At 42.9% G+C, this 20,108-nt stretch overlaps 1 long non-coding RNA gene across 1 annotated transcript in view; it reads right to left on the bottom strand.

The window, feature by feature from the left end:
- Window positions 1-20,108, bottom strand: part of LOC142411305 (uncharacterized) — a 192,246-nt gene that overhangs the window by 80,053 nt on the left and 92,085 nt on the right. The window contains exon 3 of the long non-coding RNA XR_012776157.1: window positions 12,730-12,889. This is a non-coding gene — a long non-coding RNA (uncharacterized LOC142411305). The remainder of the gene's footprint in view (window positions 1-12,729; window positions 12,890-20,108) is intronic.

A 20,108-nucleotide genomic window follows, 5' to 3' on the forward strand; every position in this document is an offset into this window, starting at 1 on the left:
CCCTCTCCTTCTCTCTCCCCCTCAGCGGTTGTCTCTCCAGTGGATTCCCCTTGAGGTCTCCAGGATGTGACATTTGTTGCACCTCGCACCCTTCAGGCACCATGTAAACAACACTATGATTGCTAACAACCACCACACCGTGTGATGGAAGGCACTGCACATGCTTGCAACACCCTACAGTGCAATCCAGCCTCTGAGCCCCCACCAGCCACCACCCTGCTCCTGTTCATTGCCAGCAGGACTCCTTCTATTGATCTCACTCAATCGACTCCCAATGATCCATAACACATCAGGTGTCCCCAGGTAGTTCAGAAAATCAAAATGCTGTTGTGTAGCCACAACATCAGAAAGATGTGGGGTAACCCAGAGTCCCCTTCCCCTCTACGCCTGTTTCCTCATAGCCCCAACTGGGGATGAGCAACACCTGCTCAGCGTGCCTCTAGGAGGATTTTAAGTCTTCCAGAATCAGCCCTGATGCTCCATCAGGGCACTGTGGGGGCTGTGTGCGAGGTCTTAGCGCAGGGAGGGTGGCTGACAGGTCTCAGGTCTTACCCCCAACTTCTCTGCTACCCTGGTTTTAGTTTCATGAGAGGAATTCTGTTAGCCTGATGTTTTATTATAGCTTGCTCTCTCTTAATCTCTATCTGTCTTGGTCAACTGGGGGGGTGCAAAACCAAATGCAAAGTCATTAATAACCCATTCTCCAAGCTATTTATCGTCTGCCTAATGAAGAGCTAGGCATTATATTAAGGTATGCTATAAACATACCAAATACTGAGGTATTCACTCAATTTTTCCTCAGTCAAGCATTAATTCTCCAGGAAGTCAGATGCAGTTTAAGGTCATAGAGGCGGAGTAAAAATGTAGCAAGGAGTCAGGCTAGGCTAAATCAATTTTGCTCCTACAATTTTTAGTCATCTAAAAATATTTTCACAACAGCTCATGAAAGCCAGTGGGCCACATTTTCTGCTGGTGCATGTGTATCTTAAGGAAAGCCTGCGCAGAAATGCTGTCATGAAATCGAATGCTTTCATGAAGCTCTTGATCGTCAAAGAGTTAGAACATTTCCTTTTGTTTCAGTTTATATTTTTCCCTTGCAGTATTAATAGAATGGGCTGAAAATCCTCCAACAGGGCATTTTCCATAAGTGAAAGTCAATTTGTTGAAATCCAAACAGTCTGTAAAAGCAATTCAGTTTCCACAACACTGCAGCAAAACTGCCTGGCAACTATCTTGAAGTCAGAGACCCCAAGTTTCCAGGGTCTGCAGCCTGCGAGACAGGCCTGGGATGTGATGCAGGGAAAGGCTTGCACTTAAAATCAGAACAAAACTGGATTCCAAAATTCTGAAATCTTTTATGCATCAGAATTATCTTTCTCGACCGAAGTTTAGGTGATAAGAATCAAACAGTGGATTAATAGATGAGATCCTGGATGTTAAACTGACTGGAATCAAAGGAAATTACTAATGTACATTCACTGTCAGAGGTGAAAGACAGGCTAAGAATCAACAGACTGATGTGCCAGCAGAAAGCAAAATGGATTTTCAAAATTCATCCTGGTAAAATAATCTTAGAAGAAAGATTTAGAAGCTAGCATGATCATCTCATTTGTATCACACTTGATACAGCCCAGAGAACTGCACCCTGACATTCCTGCATAAGTCTCTGTAACTGATAGTTGAACTATAGCAAAACTTTTGCAACTTCCAAGAACTTCTGTATCTTGCAAAAAGAAATACTTGCATGAAAGCGCTATTTCTACCATTCCAACTAATATTATGTTCCTTTAATCCTGCATAATCAATGGGAGTTTTCAGTGTGAAAATGTTGTGTGATAAAACTAAAAAGAGCACCACAGTCTGGCTCCTAATGAGGAAAATGATATTGTAAGAGATTATGCAATACTAAGTAAAGAAATCCTCTTTATAATTACTCTGACAAGAAAAATAAAGAAAAGCTTGAACATTCTGAGATGATGACAACCTTCTTTAAAAATAAATACGTTCTTTAATGAGGTGTAGGCAAGGAAAGATAATACACATCTGAAGGTATTAATCGAGGTGGCGGATGAATTTCCTGGACATACAATCAGTACTGAAAAACTGTAAGGACCTGGGGAATGGCAAAAATGGAAGAACAACAAACGTGGCACCAATGCTTTAAAGGAAAAAATTGATCCTGAAAACTATCATGTAGTAAATCTACACAATGACGCTTGTATCCAGAAGAAAATACTTTAAAATATTAAGGGAAGGATCAGCTCACTAAACAAGTAGCGGTTAATGAAGATATGCATAGTAAACAGTCTGTACATAAATTCTTGTCTGCTTTAGAAAAAAAGCTTGGAATATCCTCAGGACAGTTAATTTACATGATTCAGGAGCCGTCTGCAGTGAAGCAAGGGAAGTTTGTTAGAGCCTGTATTGCTAGCCCCTTATACTTGAAAATCATGAACCAAGTACACACAAAAATCACAAGATTGACTGGAAATCATGTAACTGGTATATAACACCAGATACCATTTTGTATATATGTATATATAGATATACATGTATATAAAATAAAAACAAAAGAACTTTTATTTGACTTCTAATTTTAGTGTTCTCAAGATGTCTATAGCTACATTATCAATTGTGCCTCTTCCACTGCGGGAGTCAGAAATTCACTTCTTTTAGTGAAAAGTGAGCATCTCGCCACATCACCGGGACACTGTGGTCTAGTGCTTTAGGAAGCAGCTCAAATGTCACAAGACCTGGAAATGGCCCTGTAACTCCTGGCAAGGCTGACAGAGCTGGTCTGATACCAAAGCCTGTCAAAGACTTGGGTTTTTTCCTGCCTTCTGCTGTGTGACATTTTGGTGGAAGCTGCCCATCCAAAGCATGTTTGATCATTTCTGGTTCAAAATTCTACCTGCAAATTCATTCCATAGCAGCTGCTTGGAGAGGACCTTTCTCCACTGCCCCTTATCCCCACAGCAGGAGAACCCCCCTTGTCAACCCTGGCTGCTTCTTGCAACCCCTGCCTCCTGCCACCTCTTCCGCCCTTTCCTTCAAGATCCCTTTCAGTGCCTTGCCAGTTCTCCTGCCCCAGGCATGTTGTCCCTTGGCATTGCCCCTCATGTGGAAAACACGGATTCTCTGTAACCCCCCTTCCTTGTTCTCTGCCCCCTACCCTCTCAGGTATAAACCCTCCCATGTTCCTTGTTGTACACACTGGGGAGACCGTCCTGCCCCCCATGCTCCCTGCTCAGGCAATATTGGCTTCTCCACACACCCCTTTTCCCCCACACATTCAGAGGACCTTCTCTATCCTTACTGTTTTCTGCTGCTCTCCACAGTTCCCTTTACTACTCTGATAGGAACACCAGGTTTCCAGACAGAGGCAACATCCATCTTTACTACAGGCAGCCTAACTTTCTGCTGCCAGAGTTTGTAAGTAAATGCTGACCAGCTGAAACTGAAACTGCCTGGGGCTTCCATCCCTGGGAGAAAAACTGTAAGGGACTGTGCAGGGAGAAAATTAGAAGGGCCAAAGCTGAGCTAGAGCTCAATCTGGCTGCTGCTATAAAAGACAACAAAAAACACTTCTTCAAATACATTAGCGGCAAAAGGAGAGCTAAGGAGAATCTCCAGCCCCTAGCAGATGGGGGAGGGAACACAGTGACCAAGGATGAGGAAAAGGCTGAGGTACTCAATGCCTTCTTTGCCTCAGTCATTAATAGCAGGGGCAATTGTTCTCTGGGTACCCAGCCCCCTGAGTTGAAAGATAGGGACGGGGACCAGAATGGAGCCCCCATAATCCAGGGGGAAATGGTGAGTGACCTGCTGCACCACTTAGACACTCACAAGTCTATGGGGCCTGATGAGATCCACCCGAGAGTACTGAAGGAACTGGCAGATGTGCTCACCAAGCCCCTTTCCATCATTTACCAGCAGTCCTGGCTAACTGGGGAGGTCCCACTTGACTGGAGATTAGCAAATATGACACCCAACTTCAAGAAGGGCTGGAAGGAGGACCCGGGGAACTACAGGCCTGTCAGCCTGACCTCGGTGCCGGGGAAGCTGATGGAGCAGATCATCCTGAGTGCTATCACACAGCATGTAGAAGATAACCAAGGGATCAAGCCCAGCCAGCATGGGTTCAGGAAAGGCAGGTCCTGCTTGACCAACCTGATCTCCTTCTACGACAAGGTGACCCGCCTAGTGGATGAGGGGAAGGCTGTGGATGTTGTCTATCTAGACTTCAGTAAAGCCTTTGACATGGTTTCCCACAGCATTCTCCTGGAGAAACTGGCTGCTCATGGCTTGGACGGGTGTACTCTTTGCTGGGTAAAGAACTGGCTGGATGGCCGGGCCCAGAGAGTGGTGGTGAATGGAGTTTACTCCAGTTGGTGGCCGGTCACAAGTGGTGTTCCCCAGGGCTCTGTGTTGGGGCCAGTTCTGTTTAATATCTTTATCCATGATCTGGATGAAGGGATCCAGTGCACCCTCAGTAAGTTTGCAGATGACACCAAGTTGTGCGGGAGTGTTGATCTGCTTGAGGGTAGGAAGGCTCTGCAGAGGGACCTGGACAGGCTGGATAAATGGGCCGAGGTCAATTGTATGGGGTTCAACAAGGCCAAGTGCAAGGTCCTGCACTTGGGCCACAGCAACCCCATGCAACGCTACAGGCTTGGGGAAGAGTGGCTGGAAAGCTGCCTGGCAGAGAAGGACCTGGGGGTGTTGGTTGGCAGCCGGCTGAATATGAGCCAGCAGTGTGCCCAGGTGGCCAAGAAAGCCAATGGCATCCTAGCTTGTATCAAAAATAGCGTGGCCAGCAGGACTAGGGAAGTGATCGTGCCCCTGTACTCGGCACTGGTGAGGCCGCACCTTGAATACTGTGTTCGGTTTTGTGCCCCCCACTACAAGAGAGACATTGAGGTGCTGGAGCGTGTCCAGAGAAGTGCAATGAAGCTGGTGAAGGGTCTGGAGCAGAAGTCTGATGAGGAGGGGCTGAGGGAAGTGGGGTTGTTTAGCCTGGAGAAAAGGAGGCTCAGGGGAGACCTTATTGCTCTCTACAACCACGTGAAAGGAGGCTGTAGAGAGGTGGGGGTCGGTCTCTTCTCCCAGGTAACAAGCCATAGGACAAGAGGAAATGGCCTCAAGTTGCACCAGGGGAGGTTTAGATTGGGTATTAGGAAATTTTACTTCACTGAAAGGGTTATCAAGCATTGGAACAGGCTGCCCAGGGAAGTGGTTGAGTCGCCATCCCTGGAGGTATTTAAAAGACATTTGGATGAGGTGCTTAGGGACATTGTATAGGGGTGGTCTTGGTAGTGTTAGGTTTACGGTTGGACTTGATGATCTTAAAGGTCTTTTCCAGCCTATACGATTCTGTGATTCTGTGACTCTGTCTTGATGCAATGCAACGCATGGCCGCGGTTTCACCAAGAACTATGCGCTAGTCTTTGCTGAAGGATAAGCTTTCCGTTATGAAACATAAGAAAAATAGCTTTACTTCTAAATTGTCTCCTTTCAAAACATATTATTTGCATCAGAATTACTCTAGTTTTTCCCTGTGCCTGTTCAAAAGGAGACAAATCATTCTGTTTTAAAGAGACACACCGACAATGAAATATTACAAGCATAATGACTTTCAGCCTGAGACCAATTTCAAACACACCCTGTTGCACACTTATGGAAGGAAGACAAACAAAACCTACACAGAAAACCCAAAAGGTATAAGACTGAACAGTGTGAAATTTCACACAGATATAGTACCTCTTTGTACAAAAGAAAGAAGCATTTTTCCTCCATGTCAGCCTCCATCAGAATGCAGTTTTAACTACAGGCCTGCATTTGCCACCTCCTTAATATGCCAGCAATGGTTAGTTATAGCACCTAGCTAAGAAGGCAGCTTCCCCATATGCACTTTTCAGACTCATATATGAAAGTCAAATCATCATTAACAAGCAAATCAATCCAAAGCCCCTTATTTTCATGCCCCTTTCTCTAACATCAAGACCAGTAGTTTTTAACTTATGTTTTTAAAATCTCTAGTTTATTTTTAAGGAAACTGCTTTTAATGTAACTGGGAAAAGTGAGCTTATGGACCTAGATGCACTATACTGGCAGCTATTCTTCTACTGATTGTTTTTTGTTCTTACTGTTTGCTAATTGAAAAAGATTGAAAATCACTTCTCCAGATACGCTTCAAATCTCCGAGCATGACATAAAATCCAGGAATCCAAATTTCTACCAAGCAATGTCTAGCTAACAGTTAGCTGTCTAACCCATCGGGAAAGTTTATATATCCTATCCCCCTGTTAAAGCTGAGTAGAAATAGGATAATAGCTTGCTAACGCTATCAGCTGAGACAACCTTTTATCTCAAGCAGACACAGTCCACACTCAGAAGTCCCAGACAGGCTCTGCACAGAATCATTCTTCTTAAATGTCATGGATTGCCTGTTTTAAATTGAAAAGTCCTAGAGAAAAAAATAGCGGTAAAAGAATTGAGCCAAGGCTGCAAAGCTGGGTACCCAAAAGTTAGCAAGTGCCATGATACAGGAAGACCAGACAGAACTCTGCAGGCAATGTGCCAAAGAGAACAGGAGAGAAATTAAATGAACTTGTCATACTTCTTGCTCTCTAACTTTGTAGAGTCTATTAGTAACACAGGGTAAGATTATCACAAGAGGTTTGCACCACCATGAACAGAAACCCCTCGTATACTCCCACTCTCCGTGCATTGGTCTCCCCTACCACCCACCTTTGTCCAGCGATCCATTTACATCGTGCAAGTGTAATATGCTACTAGGTTAAATTTGCTAATAAACCAGGATGTGAGCATGTTATACCTACTTAGTATTCAGTTTGCTCTTTTATAAATGATTTGGTAGAGAATCAGGCCCTCCTCTCTAGCTGACTCTCATCTGATTCTAATTCAATTTCTCTGCCTATTGTTTATTTCACCGCTCCCCTGTGAAGTGTCAAATGCTGATGTTCTGTCAGCCTAGAACTGTCGTTTATATTTGTCATTCAGTCCTTGTTAAAAAATAAAACAGGACTGCGCCTGCCTTGGCGCGCTCTGCCTGGGAATTCCCTGTGGTAAAATTAGTCCATTTAGATGGAAAGTTTTGTGTCACTCCCCTGTCTAAATTGGCAGATCTGGCTCTTTTGCAAAAACCAATAAACTGTGAACCTTGATGCATCTGTCAATCAAACTCATCTTTCGTGAGCAAAGCCAGATGACAACAAAAGCTGGGCAGGCTCCTCCGATTGGTTCTTCTCATTTAGGCATATCAGGAGGCACCTGTCACTCCTCTGGCTCAGCATCGTGCTCAGAGGGACTCCATTCACGAGGAGATGAAGCCTTATTGGGGGCTGGGTTGGGGCTGGGATGGAAAGGAGGAAGGGGGAGTTTACCCTCCTCACTTTCAATACAATCTGCAGCTTGGCTCTTTCCTCATGGCTCTGGTGAGAGGCGAGGAACTGGCATCACCTTTTGTTCTGGACATGGTTTTTTCACATCTTAAGTGAAAGCTTTCATTTCTTAAACCATGCAGGTTTTCTGGTGGCTAGTAGTGGTAAATGTGACATGCTACATCCCTGGGGCTCTGGGGACTGAGCCACGATACCACAGAGAGAGAGGACGTATTCCAAACCCTTTTCCAAAGCTGCTGTGTGCACCCTGCGTACCTGGTCACCCACTGAGGAGAAGCAGAGAGCGTATTTCTACCTCTCTGCTAGGAAAGGAGGGGATCGCAGCCTGACTGAACAACGCCTTGCATGTCAAGGGAAGCATTTTTTATAAAGGCATAAAAAAGGAAGAAAAATGGCAGCAAAGAGCAATAGCTAACATCATGGTGTTTGAGAGGAGCTGGGGCACTTAGGAGCTGATGATACCTGTGGGAATGATCCCCAGAGAGATCAGACTTCAGGGGACATCTCAACTTGTCCAGTTTTCACTGGAAAATTCTGAACTCTGCTGTCTGCCCCAAAGAAGGGTGCCAATTTTTTATTAAATTTTTTTTGCATTCAAAAAGAGAATTTAACCTAATTTTCAAAGTGTAATCATTTGCATATTTGCATTAGGTTGCCACTGAACCATTCAACCAAACTTGTTCTTCCACAGAGCTGCTGCTTGATGATGGATTTATGTTGCCTCTTAAGCACCCCATCACAAACCTCATCTCAGGCACCTGTATTTTCTCTTTCTACTTTGTTTTGCTCGGAACAGTTCTGCCATCATATGTCACTTATATTGTTTGCAGGTATCAATGTAATTGTCTTGGCAGTGCAGTAGCCAGCCAGTTCTCTCAAAACCAGAATACGGTACATGACTAATTCTCACAGTTGCCTCACAAGTCTTATGAAAGGTTCATGCTTTTGCTCCAGTTACAGGATATATGATATAAGATGAAAATCTCAGCCTTTCTAAAACAGTTGTGAGTTCATTTGGTTCTACTGTCCAGTTTCAATTACAGGCTCAAAAAGACAAGGCAAAGAGCTTAAAAACAAACAGCAAAAAAGCTCTTTATGACATTTAAGCTCATGTCATTATTCTTGCAGGTGGAGGAAAGCAATTATTGCTTACTGAGTGTTTGAGACTTGCCAAACTGGGCATACAAAGTACTGATTTTCATGTGAGAGATGAATCTGGTAAAACATTGACCAGATGATGCTAGTTAGCATTCATATACACGTTTGCTGGGCTACACATATAAGGTCAAAATACAAAATGTACATCCTTGTTTGGGATCTTGAAAAGACTGCTAAAAGATTGCTTGTAGCAGGCAGCTTAAGGGATGCTGAATGAGTACACAACGTAGCATAGCCACAGGCTACAGTCACAGAAAGAAACGTTACAGTCCCTATGTATTGTGATTATGAACCATATTACAACATCACCTAGAGATACCGAGACAACGACTCTGTGCGTTATGTACTGTACAAAGTAAGACATCATTCCTGTCCTGACCAACCTACTTACCATTAGACAAAATAGAGAAGGGAAGCGAGTCATTCAATGCTGCTCACCTGATCATTGACAGAAAGGGAATGACACACAAATCTCACCAGCCATGCCAGCACGCTGGATGCTCCTGCGCTTTATGCAGGTATGAACAAAAGCAAAGGGAGCCACCACCAATTAGGCCTAGCAGAAGGATGCTAGGAAGCAATCACGTTCTGGGAAGAGACAAGCGGTGGCTGCTCAGACCCACCTCACTGATGTACTTCAAAAGGTTTGCCAGATCCTTGAGAAAGTAAATGAAAGAAAAGATAATGAATCTTCAACACCGGTTTTCTACCTGCTGCATCCTTTTCTGGCAGGGGAATACATACACGTAATGTAAAGAATGTCTAAGCAAATGAGTTGGAAAATGCTGTGACAAAATAGAAGAGAAACTTCAGGATGTTACATAGTGGAAAGAAAGTGCTAACAGATAGCTCACAGAAGCACACCGATAGCCCAAAGAACTGCCATAAAGCTATTAATACAGGGAGACGCTTGGCCAAGATTCCCAAAAGCAGCTCTCTAACATGTAACCCATATTCAGGGATCTAACCAAACACCACAACTTTCCCAAATCACCGACAGCCCAGCACTTTCCCAGTTCATGAGCATCTGTGCTTGTTGCAGGTGCACCCAGGAGCAGAGTGAGATTTCTTTCCATGATTTATTCCCATCCCAGTACTCTACTTTGAGGATTCACTGGCCAGTAACTGTAAGAAATTGGCCAGTATTCTGAACTGTATAATCTTTTGTTATTCGGTTTCACCTTAGAATATTCCAAAGGCTCAGTTTCTACAGTTGTGACCAGCTCCTCAAAAGGGTCCAAATGTGAGCTAGGCATGTAAATTTGTACAGCTCAGTATTTTTACTAGAAGACTTTGAGGAGTGTTTGGGACACTCAGCTGTACATTACACACTGAGCTTTTCTGAAAAGTTTTGTAACAACAGTTTCTAAAGATCCCTGAAAATCTATCAATCGCTTTTTCTGTGTCTGATCAGACCTGAACTTTAATTAATGAATTTATTTTTAACTTGTCCTTCTTCAAAAATTCTCTTCTCTAAGTTCATTAGGAATAATCTTCACCTGTTCTTCTACCAGCTAGGTAGTCACCATCTGACTTCTTTTTAAGTTTTACTATAAATCAGAAGGGACTTAAATTATACCCTCTGGTCCAACTATTTCATTGTGCTCCCCCTTCTGTCTATATCAGGTGATCACTCTCACTAGATTAAGGTTATTACTATCTGTAGCAGGAATTCTCTTACTGCTTTGTGTTTGCACAGCAGGTAACATAGTAGGCCCACACCAGAGGTCTCAAAGAGCTACCACAAAATAAACTGTAAACAGCAAAATATTTTTTTGGGAAGGCCACGAAGTACCACTCCTGGGAAGCATCCTGGTGATGTTGAACATTTCTTCTCCTTGGAGACAACTTCTCTGCCATTACTGACATCCCAGAAAATCCTGCTCTGGGTCAAGGTGCCACACGAGAAGTTCCCACCAAAAGGAGTGGGGAGAGAGTGGAAACAACACTAAAGGGAATTCAGAACAGTCTTTGATTATGGAAACCTGGCACAGTCTTTATTGATATCTCCAATATTGTCCTGTGCGGCTCCCTATTTTTATCTTTGAGTATGGATTGCCTGTTTTGACCCATTATTGTTTGTTTATTCACGTGTTTTACCTCTTCATATGTATTTTGCTTGGCTGATACAGCAAAAAATCAGTAACATTTTGATTTGCTCTGAGACCTGTTTGCCTTCACAAACTGAGACGGAGTGCAGACATCACCTGTTCTCTCAGAAGAGAGGAAGACACCAGAATATTTGGGACCCATGGTGAAGGATATGGCAGGGGAAGGCAGATGCTTATGTGGTTATATCACAGGGCTGGGCTTCTTCATTTTTGTGTTCCATTCAAAGGTGACTGGGAGGAAAGGAGGCAAGGCTTTTGGAGCCCTTCCTTCTGAGTGAGTCATACATCAGCAAAGGTACTAAATTTGTGTCATCTCTGAACTACAAGGACTTGGTACAATACATATCTGCGTATTATAACAGTGAGCATCAGAGCCCGTGTTAAATGGTGAACCAAAAGCCTCAAAAGGCATCTGGAATCTTACTACTGAGTTTGGTTTATGCTCCAGAACAGCAGAAGGGTTCTCATGCTCTTGATTTGCCAAAACAGACACTTCTTAGTTTGAAATTCCCCATGCTGCTAACAGAGGAGATATATACTGACAAAAATCATACAGGTGCAAACTTTCTTAGGCTCCTTCTCCTCAGATATAAGTGTTGTGATTGCAGGTCCTCTCACTTTGTCCCATTAACCCAATTTCAAAGTGACAAAAGTGTGGTGAATCTGTAAGCCACCTGATCATCTGGTTTGCTTAGCAAAGATGGAGAATGTTTTTCCTGACATTGTTTCTCTCTAGGCACCCAAAACTAGCCAGTGGTCTGTCTAACATGGTTTGCTCCTAAATTGATCAACCTTGAAAAGAAATGGCAGGATTCTAATTTTGGTTAGCAGGGCCAAAATAATAACAACTATTGTTTCTGCATCTATCCCCATTGTATTATATTTTTTCCCCTCAAGGGAGCTTTTCTCAGCCATCTCTTACTCAAATGCTGAACACGTCACCTAGATACAGCCCAGACTGAAGAGGCCAAAGAGAGAAGAAAATAGTCATTAGAAGGAGAGATGGAAACAGTCTGAAAACAAAAGCACTAGTCATCACCTTTTTGGGAACATGATCCATACCTCCTCCATGGAGGATTTCATGTTCCTGGAATAAACATGGTGTGAAAGAGCTCCTTCATTCTACTCTCTGAGCTGCCAAAATAGTAGACTAATACTCATAGTAGTTTCTGCTGTGAATTCCAGCATGACTCCAGTGTTTGAAAATACACAATACTGATAGCAACCAACTTGTTTATGCAATCAATTATGGTCCTCAACTCGAGCAATGAGATTTTACCTTTCTGTCCAATGTCACTACCTTTTCTCAGTCCTACAGCTAGATGGATGTTTATCTACATTGAGGTTAAGTCCCTCAGACTCATTGGAAAGCTCCTATCTAGCTCAGTTAATGCTACAGTATTGGTATGACAAGTTACTTGTGCCATACTAAAGACAGAGATCAACTCTACTAATGTCAGTGAGAATTTGTCAGTTCTGCTCATGACTGAGTATCCACTTGGCTGGAAGGTTAGTCCCCTGAATTTCCTTTTAGCCATAGATAGAGTTGGTTAAAGACAAATTGCTATGCAGACTAGTGCCATCTCTAGCAACATATCAAGGTCTCCTGCTTCTCTCCCAAGATCAGGCACTGGTGTTGCATCTTAGAACACCTCTGTTAGGATCTTTAGGAGCAACAGACTTCCCGCAGCTTCAGCTGAAATCACAAGCACGCAGAAGGCACTCAGGGATCTTCAAGTGACCACAATAATTCTTCCTTACAAGTCTCACATGACTACAAAAAGCTCTTGTTTCTGATCAGGCCACCTACAACTTTCTGTAAACTTCCATTCCAGATTAATCACTACATAATGAGGCAAAGCATTATCATCACTGTTATTTTCTCCACCAAGGATACAAGAAACTTTATCAAGTTCTTCTGGACTCCAGGCAGAAATCTTAGCTGAACCATTCACTCAAAGATCCTTCCAAATTCAAATCCCTTTCATGTCTTCAGGAATTTTCTGTTCTGTTCCACAATTATGCCATTTTCTTACCTTTATCTGTGCTCCGTGTGGTCTGTTGCTGTGCTGCTCAGGGCATTCTTTGACCTCTGCATCCCCTCGTGTCAGGAAGACTCTTAATTGGAATTCATCAAAATGGTTCCTGAAGACTCCCCAGAAGGCAAGCCAGAGGCTTCCTTAGCAGAACCAGACCCTGCAGGTCACAAGAACACAAGAAAAAGATGACACTTGTGATTACATTAGCAAGCAGCAAATTCAAAGCTGATTAAAATTTTTCCCCAACAGTTTGTATTTTGACCAACTGAATTGGTAACCACAGGAAGTTACCAAGATACCCGAAAAGACTGGACAGTTTTATAGATTAAAAAAAATATCCAGAGTTGTGAGCTTTCAACAAGCATTCTGGAAAGATATGAACATTTCTGGGATTAACCCAAGCTGCAGATTACTTGAGCTCCCAACAAACTGCAGATGCTTCCTATGTCTGCCCATTGCACAGTTCTTCTGCCTTCCTCTTAAGAATCTGTTGAGAATCCTGCTAGAGACAGTAGACCAGACAAAACATGAGCCTGGCCCAGTCTTACAAATCCTATACTCCTAAATCCACAGATTTAGCCTTAAAAGTGAGGAAACTCGGCATGCAACTCTGGCCTACATTTCTAATCATAGCCACTGCTGCAGGAGCTGCATATTGAATAATTTTTAAGTCATCTGTCTTGCCATCTTAGCTAGCTACCTATTGTATTCTGGTTAGTTCTAAATGCAACCTGCTTGGAGCTTATTTTGGTCCATTTTGTCTCCACTATTTTATGCAGACTTCAGTTTTGAATCATTGCCTTTCCAAACACAAGAGTCTTTTCATCTCTGTTTCACAATACAGAAAGATTTGTGTTGTTTCAGGTTTTACTCTCTCTTTTCAATTTTTAGGGATAATTTTTTTATAAAAATGTTGGTGTTCCTGTCCCAAAGGTTCAGTGACATAAGTGCAAATATGCCCATTTACTCCATTAATGTGTCCTATGCCATCTTCACCTGACTGGCTCAGGACAGTCTGATCATAACCATTTTTCTCAGAAGCTTGATTTGCCTTCTGTATCCACCACTGTCAATCAGAAGTCTGAAGTCAAAAGAGTTACACTCATGTAAACAGTGTGTAAGTGAAACTGGAATCAGGCATTGACTTTTAAGATAGCTGTTTTCAAGTTCATTGCCACAGCTACCCCAGAGGAGACTCCTAGTGCACTGTGATCATCTTGTCTGGCCTCTGATATGAGATACCCATAGGGCTGCTTTGAATTAATTCCTGCTGCGGGTCCAATAGCTGGGGTTGAGCTAGGGGAATCTGTTTCTGAGGAACATTTGCTACCAAGTATAAACGTTCGAGTGCTGGAAAATACAGTGAACCCTAGCTAAAATATTTTGACAGGTGATTACCTGCACTGTTGGAAATACGCACATTATTTCTGGTTGAATTTACCTACTATCAACTTAGAGCTGCTGGAGCTTGTCAGAGCTTTGTATACTATGCTGCAGAGCCTTTGCTACCAAACTGTATGCTCTTCATTTTGGTTCATATTTATAAAATGTAATATTACTAATCTTGTTTTTAGTGAGGAAAAAAACCTGCTTTATAAATAACCTGTATTTAGGCTTCATATCTCTGTGTGGAGGCCCTCTTTATAAAATAACACTCAACTCCTATACGAGCACCTTCTCATTAGCAATCAATGATGTTTCTGTTCTGTGGGATTGTAACCCACCAGGTTCTCCCTTCACAGATACCCCCAATTCAGACTGGTCCTTCCCAAGCACCACATACATCTCCCAAGTTTTCTGATTAAGCTCTGCCTGTTTGCATGAGTTCTATGCAGAAAAATCACTGCTCAGTTATTATTGCCACCATTGTCAATTTGTATATGTTAGTTCCTATACATATTTTTGTTTGTTGTCCTAAACTACAACAAAGAGCAGGTCCTCACCCCAAACAACTTACACTTTAGGATCCCACATTAAAAATTGCTACACTCATGTTTCCTCCTTAAACCCACTGTCTCAAGTCACAACTGTTATTCGTGATCCACACATCTCTAATGGGAGGTTTGATCACCTGCACTACAGATGAATCTCAGCTTTATTTACCTGAGTAACTACAAAGGAAACCTGTTACAAAGCCTTGAGAAGGAGCTGCCTGCACCATTTCCTTGGAGTGATCATACCAAGAGAAGGAAAATAAAAGTGTTGGAAAATAAATCTTCGCTCTACCCAGTATGCCTTTGCATGGCTGTCTTTTCCTGTACACTTGCTCTTAGTGCAGTAACTTTAACTGGCTTTCTAATTGGCAGGAAACTTGAGGCCCCTACAAAAAGTCTCTCTCAAATCCTCTGCAGTTTGACTGTGCCAGCTCCCTGCTTCCTACATCTCCTCACCCTACCTGCTCCATTTTAGCACTCTAGAAGATCTGATGCTCAAATGTTCTCAGGAAGGATGCAGGCTAGAGGTTCGACCCAACCCAGGATAAAAACAACAACGTAAAGACAACCATAAACAAGCAGTCAGTCTCCTCAATGCTCAGTTGCACCATTTTTACCAGATGATAACTATATTTGCATTTTGATTATATCTGACTGAACAAAATAAGAGAGAGACCATCTACCACCACACCACTCATGTTTCACCACCCCAAGTTTGGGCTTGCCCCTCCAATTCAGTTCTGTCTCCAGGCTGTTTATGATACAGGCACTCATTTTGTCAGCTGGATTGATGAAACCTTTAGTCCCAAGTCAAAGATGATGACTCAACACTGGTAAACTGAGCCACAGTGCTCTGAGAAACAAAGGCAGGTCCCACCAGCCTGCAGCTAAAGGCTCCGGATGGCAATTCCAGAAACGCTGAGCTCTGACTTAATGCTGCTCCCAGTGAGATCAGCAGGAAAGCTACTGGTAACTCTTCCACTGATCTCAGCATTGAGTATTTTGGAACATCCCACTCGCAGTGCAGGGAAGGCTGGGGGAGGAGACAGAGGTGAAGATGACACTAATGGAGCCTATCCTCTGCACGTGCATGCAACCAACGCTTCACAGACGTACCTCCCTCTGATCAAGTCTTTAGTACACATCTTTAGGTCACTCAAAGATTCCTAGAAAATACATAATTTAAAAAAAAATATTTAATCTTTATTTAAATACTTTTGTTTCATCCAAATTGAATTTCTTTCTGGCTTTGGCTGGTTTTAACATTATCCATGCTGTAGCACATGCATGTGTACACATACCCACACTCCTGCATTAAGCAGCTGTGAAGCCAAAGGGACTAAAATGATCATATAGATTGTGCTGACTAGAAACTGAATCCATAAGCCAGAGTCACAACATTTTAATGACAATGTAATTGCAATGTAATTTTAATTATATTGGGAGGTCCCTCATTGTCCCTGTCTTGGACAATGTGAAATGATGTAACCTGAGATTGTCAAAGGCACATATGGGACCAGGCACCCCTTTCTGACCCATACTGAGGGGCAACTGGGAACCCTCAGTCACGATGTTGTTTTGTAAGATGTGATTCCTTCTTGGATGTCCCTGACTAGTAGGCACAATGGCAGATACCAACACATTGCAAGGTGCTGGACACCACTCAGTACCTACTGAAATAGTATTTAGGAACGTGTCAGCATTTTGAGGGTTAACCATCACTTTGGTATGAGGGAGAAGTAGAGATGTGGGCATTACATGTGGAGGCTTCTGGCTGAGCCCTAGAGATACCACACAACAACTACTAGCTTTTACTGTTGGGGGTTTTTTTCTTTTTTTTTCTTTTTTTTCCCTCAAGCCATGGTGCAAATTGTGGAAAAGCAGCATCCTGACTCCCGTCATGAGACAAGTGGCACTCCCTTCCTCCCCCCTTCTTCTCCCCATCCCTCATGTGCATTATCCATCACACCGAGTTGGACTGGAGGGAACCAAAGAGGAACAGAATTTTTCACCTCTCTTTCATTTTATTTTTTTAAACAGTCTCTTCCTCCACCTCCACTTTCTTTTACTCCTCCTCTTCTTCATCCTCCCACCCACCCCCACCCTGTCCATCTCCCCTCATCCCACTCACACACCACTCCCCCCCTTTACCGGTATCCAACACTGTCAACCCAAACACATGATAAATTGCCCTGTCAACAGAATTCATTCAGGGACCAATTAATTCCACAGAAATGAACCAGGAGCCATCAGTTGCTGAAAAACTCCAAGTGCAGGGAGCGAGGAAGCTAGCTTTGTGAGTGAGAGAGAGAGAGAGAGAGAGAGGCTTGGGAAGTTAGTCTGACAGAAATTGGTCATTTAATGCTTAAGTGCACCGTAGACAGCCCTGTCATAGCAGCCGGCATGGCAAAAACTCCCCCAGTGCTTTATTTATTAATTATGTGGAGCAGCACGAGGGTCACTTCACTGTCTCGATACAGACTCATCAACTTTACTTCTTGTCACTGGAAGAGATCCCACAGCATGTGGGATAGAGGGCCAGGCCTTATCCTGGCTCTGTCTCCTGCCATCCTGCCACAATACAGGCTAGAAGCAAGTTTGCAAGAGCACCACCTGTGCCCTCAGCAAGAGTGGGCAGCGGCGGGCAGGGACACAAGAACAGTCAGAAGTGCGAGGCAAACCATTATCCTGCTGCTGCCCAGCTCTGGAGCAGAGGTGGTGGGAGCCTGGAGATTTCATCTGCAAAGCTTCCTCATTATCCTCCTTCAAATTCTCCTTAGCCATGATGCCTGCAAAAATCTGACAGCAGTTAGGCTGCTGATGTATTATGAGTACTGCCTATCCTGCTGATCAATAGCGTCTCATTGCTCCTTACTGTATTCCCTCAGCTGTCCATACTAGCCATTGCTTCTTGACTCATACTTGTAAGCTCTCTGAGGGCAGGACCATCTTTCTCTAGCATGCGAGTACAACACCAGTTAATGCCAGATTCTGATCTCTTGAGAAGTGCTCCTCAAATGGTAGTAACAGAAATAATAATAATAAAAACAATTCTATTCTTTTACAGAATCACAGAAAATAAGGCTGGAGTTGACCTTAGATGATCGTCAAGACCATGCCTCTGCCAAGGCAGGATCAACCATCGTTAAAGTACTTCTAAACCTTTTTGTCTACCCTGTTTTTAAGAACAACAATGAAGGTTACACAACGTCCCTAAGCCATCCACCCCAGTGCTCCACTACCCCATTCCCCCCTCCACCCTGCTGTGGCTTTAAGATTTGAAAACTGTCACTTCCCTTACAGAAAACATCAAGCCAGGCCCTGAGATATATCTCCACCTTTAAACAAGAGACAGAAATATGTCTCTACCATATGGCAGAGATTTACAAATGACGCATAGGCTGCTTTTCACATTCTCTTGTCTGGTTGGAAAGCAATGGGATGCATTCTGGTTTAATCCAATATAACAAGTCTTTTCCAGTTGGGTCAGTAGAACTGAAACTTCATCCTCCATATGAAAGCCGAAGAACGCAAAGAAATCCTGGGAGTGGTCATATTGCACTGGCACTGCAGAGTTTAGGCCTCCCACTAGCAACTCTGCTGATGTTGATGCTGAAGTGGCCTACTGACAAAGAAACATCTCTTACTCTGCACATGATTACTGGTGTCCAGTGAAGAACTGCAGCGTTGGAACACTTCCAGTCCGCATATTATTTACTCTGGTGCCTGGAGACACAGAGCTATACTTCAAAGTTTTGGATTTCTGGTCTGGATTTTCCCAGCCTTTGGGACTGTTCAAATATGGGGCTTAAGTGCATTTCTTCTGCAGATATCTCTCTAAATACACACCTGTCCCTTCATGCTTATCAGCGCAACAGGGACACATGAACTACAGCAGAAGACTGAGTTGGTGAATCACTGCAGTTCTATCTTGGCAAAAAGCTGTTGCCTTTTTGCCTCTCCTAGCCCCACCACAGTCTGCTTTAAAGAGGCAGGAAATCCTTGCCCTGCCTATCACAGTACACAGAAAGGAGAACAGACCTAGCTGTTCAAATAGATCCTGCGGCACATCAGATGGCACATTAGGTTTAGTTTAACACCACAAACTACAAAATGTATCCTCCTGATTTGGAGCTGCCAGTCAGATCCTTCCAAAGCTTGGACGACACCTTGGAGGGATATCCTAGACTGCTCCCTTGCACCCATCCCTACCCCAGAGGCAACCTTCCAAGATCACAACTCCACAACTGCCTTATAGCACCACAGGCCAGCTGACAAACTGGAATAACCGTGCCAGTTTCCTTAAAAGAGAGATGTTTTACACAAGCCAGGGGGAGATAGCTATTCTGTCCTCAAGACCCAACAATATCTCTAAAGAGCATATCTTGAACAACAAAAGCCAAGAAGCGAACATCTGATCCAATGACTATCTGTATTTATGTATTTATCTATATCTCTATTTATGACTCCACTCTCTCAGTACTTACCCAGTAATAGATAAATCTTAGTGTGTTATGGAAGATGCAGCCTAATCAGGAAACTCAGTTGACAAAGGACTATTTAAGTCACACGGGATCCTTACAAATCCCTTCCAAGATAACTGCAGTAGTGTTTCTGAATCAGGCTTTAAATGTGCTTTTTAGCATTAATTTCTTGCTAGCAACCAATATTTCATGGAGAAATTTAGATGAAAAATGTTTTCTGTTCCTTAGTTTCACATGAGAAGAGGAAGAGAATCTTTTATTTCAGCTAATGAGTAATGTACATGGGCAAAGATGGTTTTAGCTGATCTGCAGGACGTACAGTCTGCAGTAATCTTTACCACTGACTCTTAGGTAACTGCCTGTGGTGTGACTATTAGCATGCATGCAGAAATGGTAACCACTCCCTTCACTTTTTGTAATCATTACAATATAGTATTAGGCAGAAAAAAAGCAGTCATTTTCCCATGGAAAAAACCAGACTCGATAACCCCAGAGATCTCTGCTAGTTCTGTTCATTTTATTCCTGTGCTTCATCTGAAAAGTGATTGGGAAAACAATGAATTTTAAAAGTGAAACTTAGGTATACAATTGTAATTTGTTGGCCTTTATAAACCTCGTATTTCAGGTATTCAGAATGGGGATCATATTACAAGCTAATTTTCTCAAGTTACAACTAATATTCAGAATGGAACACTTGATTAACATAATTTTCACTAGATTATAACTTCTTTATAACAGGAACCATGAATGCCTAGAAACCACAAGTAATGCTGAGGTCAGTCAGATATTGTAGTGATACTATAAATAACCAAAACAACAGAAAAATAAATATTTTAAAATGTTCCTACTTGGTGCCAGAAATAAACTGCACCTTCACAGAGCAGGCATGACAGGAGAAATCAGATATGAAATAGTTTCGATAGTGGATGACCTCATAATAATCAGGTCAGAAAATTTA

Source organism: Mycteria americana, chromosome 6 (genome assembly GCF_035582795.1).
Source record: "Mycteria americana isolate JAX WOST 10 ecotype Jacksonville Zoo and Gardens chromosome 6, USCA_MyAme_1.0, whole genome shotgun sequence".
Taxonomy (NCBI): domain Eukaryota; kingdom Metazoa; phylum Chordata; class Aves; order Ciconiiformes; family Ciconiidae; genus Mycteria; species Mycteria americana.